The sequence below is a fragment of the Rhagoletis pomonella genome, unplaced genomic scaffold (genome assembly GCF_013731165.1).
Source record: "Rhagoletis pomonella isolate Grant_MI unplaced genomic scaffold, Rhpom_1.0 Rhpom_scaffold_01262, whole genome shotgun sequence".
Taxonomy (NCBI): Eukaryota; Metazoa; Arthropoda; class Insecta; order Diptera; family Tephritidae; genus Rhagoletis; species Rhagoletis pomonella.
In genome coordinates, this window is record NW_023459816.1 from 24,166 (window position 1) to 31,766 (window position 7,601).

At 35.3% G+C, this 7,601-nt stretch overlaps 1 long non-coding RNA gene across 1 annotated transcript; it reads right to left on the bottom strand.

Moving 5' to 3' along the window:
• Nucleotides 1-887: 887 nt before the first annotated feature.
• Nucleotides 888-1,259, bottom strand: LOC118752155. The gene is made up of 2 exons (XR_004994642.1): nucleotides 1,077-1,259; nucleotides 888-1,019 (listed from the first exon to the last, which is right to left on the bottom strand). It is a non-coding gene; the product is annotated as an uncharacterized LOC118752155 (long non-coding RNA).
• Between the last annotated feature and the right edge of the window lie 6,342 nt (nucleotides 1,260-7,601).

A 7,601-nucleotide genomic window follows, 5' to 3' on the forward strand; every position in this document is an offset into this window, starting at 1 on the left:
ATGCGGTAACATACATAAAAAAAAAAAAAAAAAAAATATTCCGACGAACTGATAACCTCCTCCTTTTTTGGAAGTCGGTTAAAAATGATCACGGCTGTACTTTTTGCTGATATATTACATACATATATTCCATTTAGCTAAACAATATAAGAATATTGTAGTATGTACCACAAAAACGTATAATTTCTATAAAAAATCATAACTCAGAAAAAAAAATCTTCGCTATTAGAGATTTGGGTTGATTGTAGTTCAAAGTGTCTCTTTCCCGGTAAAAAAGTTTGACAAGAATTACTGACATTTGAGTAAAAACATTGTTGGAATCTATTAAATTTTGACAAAGTTATGAGCATTTTAAAACATTCTCACTGTCAATTCGAATAATCGATTTTTGCCTGAAAAACAAAATCGCGTTTAATTCGGCCGAAAAATTTTTCCGAGCCAAAAGAAAAAATACGTGTCTCATTATTTGGACCAACAAACAATGTATTTGAGTTTGGTCGAAATTAAAAATCATGCTCGTACCTAACCGGTTGTCTGGAAATGGAAAGCATCTTTTCAATTACGATACCTTGCGCATGAGTTTAGAATGATACGCGTGTTGGCAAACCGTCAAATTTCTAGTCTTTGTAGAAGAAGAGGATACTGGCTTTAGCAAATTGTCGAATCCCACACTTTTTCCTAATGACAACAACATTTTTTACAACAGTTTTTTAGCTCTCCTGAAAAATACCCATTTTCACATTCGATAGTTTGACATGGTAGCGACGACATGGTTGCAACTGTTATCTGCGAACAATTTTGTAATTGCTCAGAAATAATAAAACAGTTCTTGGGATTTTCTATTAGGATGCTAGATACATACATACATTGAAATCAAGTCCACTTACCTGCAAATTAATCCGATTACAGAGAGAATTGTGATAATCGTTAGTACGTGCTCAACCTGGAAAACAAATTCGTCGTATATGCCCAGAGCTAAAATTAACACCAAAATTCCACCGGTGATAAACAAGATGTTCCTGAAAAAAAAAACATCTAAATTTAGAATCATCAAGTTTTCTTAACTGCATACAAACCTTGCAACGACACTCATTAGTGGCGATGAAAATGAACTGAGGTATCTGTCTGCGTATTCATAAGCACGATTCAGACGCGCGTCTAATTCATGTTCAAGCTCGTTAAAATGGCGAAGGTATAAGCGACCATAATTGGACCAAGTCCGCATTCCTAAAGTTCCTGGCTCTTTTCTCAAGATCTGTTGGGTATAAATATATACGTTATATATTTAGAAATATGCACATACATATTACATATGTAGTAAGAAAACAAAAAATATTGTTTACCCACAATTTTTAATACTAAATAGTATATGTACATTAGACTGCATCACTCCCCACACCAAAAAAAAATCGTTTCTGTTTTTCCATTGGAATTATAAAACCTATTATTAAGACGTCCACCAAAATATTTCGGAAAAATATATCCAACAATTTTTATTGAGCTCGTGGCCGTTTTTTAATGATTCTTGTTGCTTATTTCCACTATTTCATATGCTAAGCCAACTAAAATCAAGCGCAGCTATTCCGCTGCAATTCACTTGATCATGTGGTTGTTGGTTTGTTGGTTTTTGTTAATATTTCTATTATTAGAATGTTTAACTTTTTAGGTGTGCTCGTCCTTAAGTTATTTGTTTTTTGTTATTTTATGGCCTTATAACAATTATATTCAACAATTTTTATTGAGCTCGAGGCCGTTTTTTAAAGATTCTTGTTGCTTATTTCCACTATTTCAGATGCTAAGCCAACTACAATCAAGCGCAGCTATTCCGCTGCAATTCACTTGATCATGTGGTTGTTGGTTTTGTTGGTTTTTTGTTAATATTTCTATTATTAGAATGTTTAACTTTTTAGGTGTGCTCGTCCTTAAGTTATTTGTTTTTTGTTATTTTATGGCCTTATAACAATTATATTCAACAATTTTTATGGAGCTCGAGGCCGTTTTTTAATGATTCTTGTTGCTTATTTCCACTATTTCACATGCTAAGCCAACTACAATCAAGCGCAGCTATTCCACTGCAATTCACTTGATCATGTGGTTGTTGGTTTTGTTAGTTTTTGTTAATATTTCTATTATTAGAATGTTTAACTTTTTAGGTGTGCTCGTCCTTAAGTTATTGTTTTCGGAAAAATATTAACATTTTGGCGAGCTGGACCGATTTGAAAATACCTCCAAAAATGTAGTTTTTTATGAATAAAAATAGTTTCTTAAAGATTTTTTTTTTTTGAAAAAATCCCCTAAAATGACAAAACGGTTCAAGCTTAAAAAATTTGCATAAAAATATTTAAAAAAAAAATTAAAAATTTTGGACGGAATCGTAATAATGAGATTTTTGATGCTGTTTTTTAACTTTCTTCAAAGATTGATATAAGAAAAACTTGAGTAACTGAACCTAAACTCTTCCGATTTAGACTTGTGCGGTATCATTTTAAAGGTATTTTCTCACCCTTTTTATTTCTTTGCTGATAAGCTCATTCAAAGGATTAAAGAGAAAGGTAGGATAAACGAATATCATTTAAAGTTGAATTAAGATGTGTTGGTATTTGAAAAAACAAAAAATTTGACACAAGTGACTTGTTTTGCACATAAATAAAAATAAAATAAATAATAAGTCTAAATCAGAATAGTTTTGGTCCAGTTATTTAAGTTTTTCGTAAATCAATCTTTGAAAAAAGTAAAAAAAAACAGCATACAAAATTTCATTATTACTATTCCGTTGAAAAGATTTTTAAATATTTTTATGCAGATTTTTTAAGCCTAATCTGTTTTGTCATCTGAGCGGACTTTTTCAAAAAGTTCTTTAAGAAACTGTTTTTATATTCATAAAAAACTCCATTTTTGGAGGTATTTTCAAATCGGTCCAGCTCGCTTAAATCTTAGTATTTTCCCGAAATATTTGGTGGACGTCTTAAAATATAATAAATTTTGTAGTCCCGGCGGAAAACCGCAAGTTTTTTTGGTGATGCAGTCTAATGTACATACATACATAGGTATGCATTTATCTTCGTACCATGAATGGACTTCAGTCATTTATAACACTATGCGACAGTCAAAATCGGGATGGGATGAAACCAACGGGAAATGTTATATCGGTCAAAAACAAGTTATACGTGTCCCGGCGTTTCGCTGGGTCACGTCTAGGAATCGAGATATATATATAACTATCATATAGGGGAAATTGTCACCTTTGGTGGTCTTTTTTTGACATAACTCGAGAACCACTAGTCCGATTTTGCTCAAACAAATTTAAAAAAATTTAAAATTACAATTCCTTTAATCTGTTCATATAATGTTTTTCTATATAATCAACACGTGTAACTTCTTTTTTACCGATATAACTTTCCCCGGTAGTTTGAACCCTTACCGATCACTGACCCCTACCATTTGTCTCACAGTGTAATTAATATTAGCCATTTTGCCTGAGTTATATTGTGTTCAAATTGACGAGTTAAACATGTTAAATGGGCTTAAACCAGTTAAATGTACAAAACATGTTCATAAACAAGTTAAATCGCATGCAATTGTTGTTGGAAAATTGAACCAGTTAAATCATTTAACTCGTTTAAAAACCAGTTCGAAGAGAGTTGTATCAGAAAACTTTCTGCTTCATCCAATCAGAAAGAGCCAAAAGCTTTCATTTGACACGCCAAAAGGGTTAGAACTTCACTACAATCGTAGTAGATTTACTATGGTTTTATTTATTTATTTATTATTAATCAACAACAAACAGGATGTTTACAGACTATATGATAGTTAAATACAAAGACCTTATGACAAGAGCCTTACAAGTAGATTCTTAAAAGTAGAGTAGTATGAGAAATCAAAGTCTAAGGAAGAAGAATATGCATTAAACTGTTCTAGCGTCCTCCTAAAAGGAGCATTCATCCCATAGACAGTTTTAGCTATACCCACGAAAAACAATTCATTACAGCGGAGAATGCGTGAGGGAACATTAAAATTAATTTTCATGAGCAGGTACGGACAATCTATTGATCCCGCACAGATATCAAAGACAAAACACCTCGACAACATAGCACGCCTAGACTCTAAGGACATGAGGTTTATTAGTAAGCAACGTGAGTGATAGGACGGAATGGGATCTACAAAATTCATCGAGCGCAAAGCAAAGCGCACAAAAGCTCGCTGAACAGACTCTAATCTATTAACATGGACTGCATGAAACGGTCTCCAAACGAATACCGCGTATTCTAACCTGGACCGAACTAAGGACGAGTACAACAGTTTGAGAGTATAGGGATCAGAAAACGAAGAACAGTTTCGACGAATAAAGGCCAACATAGCGAACGATTTAGAAACAATATAATTTATGTGAGTTGTGATGTTGAGCTTGGAGTCAAAATAGACGCCCAGGTCTTTACATTCACTTATTATCTTTAGCGGCGAGTTTGAGATGCAGTAAGATGTTGGAACTGAAAACTTTCGCATACGAAGAGTAGTGACATTTACTAATGTTGAGGAACAAACGATTACGCACACACCAACTATATAAGTTATCCAACTCACACTGGAGAATGGTTGAATCTTCTGGACATTTAATTTCATAATAAATCTTCAGGTCATCCGCGTATAGAAGATAATTACACTTGGAAAAACATGAGGAAATATCATTAATGAAAAGGACAAAAAGTAACGGGCCTAGGACACTACCCTGGGGAACACCAGAGGAAGCAACAAAAGAGTAACATTATCGAGTCGAACGACATATTGTCTGTTATCTAAATAGGAAGTTATCCACTTTAGAAATTGGGAGTGAAAGCCTAGACGCTCAAGTTTAGCTATCAACATTGGGTGAGATACCCTATCAAAAGCCTTAAAAAATCTGCGTAGATTGCATCCAATTGAAAACCTCTTTGAAAGGTATCCAGACAATCCTCCGTAAAGGCAGCTAAATTAGTTAAGGTAGATCTGCCCGGAACAAACCCATGTTGATTAGGACATATCATATGTTTGACGGCCAAGTATATTTTGTCCTTAACTATGCGCTCAAATAGTTTAGAAACTGTGGTTAGCTTGGAAATTGGCCTATAATTCTCAATATCATTTTTATTGCTGCTTTTAAGGAGAGGCGTAATAAAAGTCAATTTCCAGTCATCAAGGAAGACTCCAGCAGCAAGTGACATGTTGAAAATGTGCCATAGAGGCTTAATCAAGGCAGGACAACTTTTAATTAGAACGACCGATAGGCCATCAACATCTGTATTACTGGATGGCTTAAGCAGATTAATGCCATCAATGACATCTTCGACAGTCAAATCTAATTTCCCAAAGTTGATGGAAGTATCTGAATTAAACAGGAGATCTTCAGGGACAAAGCCATGATCAGCATTGTCTGAAATAAGATTCGAAGAAAAAAATTTGGCAAACAGATTAGCAGCATCAGAGATGGAATTAGCTGAAATCCCTTTAAGATGAACCGACGCAGGTATATTTGAGCAGTTTTTCTTAGCTTTTATGTAACTCCAAAAGGCCTTGGGGTTACATTTAATATTGCTTTCTATATTACGAATATAATTTCGATACAAAGACTTGTTGAGTTTGTTGAATTTACCTCTGTAAGACACATACCGCTCACGAAAATTAACAACATTAGAATGCTTTTGCTTTTTATAAAACTTATTCTTAAAGCTCCTTAGTCGTTTGAGTTCTCTAGAGAACCACGGACGCTTCGAAGGTTTAGCACTTAACATCGGGATGTGACTCACGCAAGTGTCAACTATAATAGATTTAAAAATATCGTAACAGCCAGCTACATCCACATTTTCAAATTGCCGAGACCAATCCAACTCAAACAAATTATTTAATTCCACAAAATTACAACGCGAGTAGTTAAAGCAACTGTTTTACTACTACCTGGGAGTTCAAAATATTTAAAAAATTCAATTTCCAACACCAGTGGACTATGATGCAGATTGGAAGGCGAGATGTAACTGGCCGCATGCGAGAGCTTAAAATTAATATTAGAGCTAACAAATATTAAATCTAAAATTCGATTAAGTCCATTTAGAAAACCATTGACCTGTGACAATTCAATACATAGCAAGTTATCAATTACGTAAGATTCGCATAAACTATTAACATTAGATGGAGTGAGAAAATTATTATTATCCATAAAGCTCCAAGAAATATTACCTACATTGAAATCGCCTAAGACACAAAGTTAACTGTCACCAATTTTCTCGTGAAGTGCTAGGATATTGTCAATATGTGCCTTATATATGACATCCGAGCTGCCCGGCGGGATATAAGGCACGCAAATATACAGCACACCACACGCACCTTGTACTTTTACGCAAAGTTGATCCAGCACGGAATTGGAACCCGGTAGCTCATAAAAAGAAGCACGAAGATAGCTGCGTGTAGCAATGAGCACACCACCACCCCTACTAACACCAGTTTTAGCAAAATCTCTATCCTTGCGAAAAACGTCAAAGAGAGCTGTGTTGAAGAACTCCGCATCAAAAAAGTTAACATTTAGCCAAGTCTCGGTTAGGACGAAACAGTCGTAATCCAGTTGCGAACTCAAAACGTAAACGGATTCAGATTTGGTTATGAGTCCCGAAGTATTTTGATAATTAATGCTTGTTTTGCGGGCACCAGAAGCAGACGGGTTTTTTACTTCTTGGGCTGTGGCTGACGACATTTTTGAAAAAAATCAAATGGTCGGATAGAAACATTTGAAGGCCAAATATTTGATGCCAGCATTTTATTATATTGACGTTCTGGAACTCCAAGCTTGAAATTTATGTATTTAATATCCTCCGAATTAGTATTTTTCTTAAGAAGCTTATAGCACAAAATCTCATTCCTATTGATAGCCGCATGTTTGGCGACATATTCAATGATGTTCTCCGTATTAACGGAGGGCAAAAACGAAGAGATATGAAGCCATTTGTGACGAAGAACAATCCCAGCTCAGAGTTATCGTTAGTTCCAAATACACAAAACAAAGCCTTTGTTTTTTATGAGTGCGATTTTTAGGCACAACGGACCACTGTGTATTATTTGGATGTGTATTGTTAGCAGCATTATTCGCTATTGTATTATTTGACGTTACATTATTAGCCACAGCAGCGGCATACGACGAAGCAGCATCAGGAGCGCACGCAGGCGGCGCAGGCAAAAAGCATGAGTTGGTAAATGCAGCCGGCAACGTGCCAACAGGAGTGGTAGGCGAAAGAACAGAAAAAGCAACAGCAGAAGCAACAGCAACAGCAGACAAACCGGTATTACTACCAGGTGTAATTGAAAAACCGATACTAATACCCGGCGCATCAGAAACACAATGCGTTTCTGTGATCTTATTAACTACTAGATCGTTAGCAGTACCAACAGCATCATTAGGCGGCACAGATGAAGTGTGCATGCGAGTGTGCGTTCGCATTAGAACTGGCTGAGCAATAACACCTTCACTGGCAGCATTCACAGCAGACGATGTCTCCGAAGAAGAAGGCAAAAAAGCAGAAATACCAGTATTACCCCCAGGAGTAGTTATTAAACCGGTATTATTATCAGGCGCATTCCCA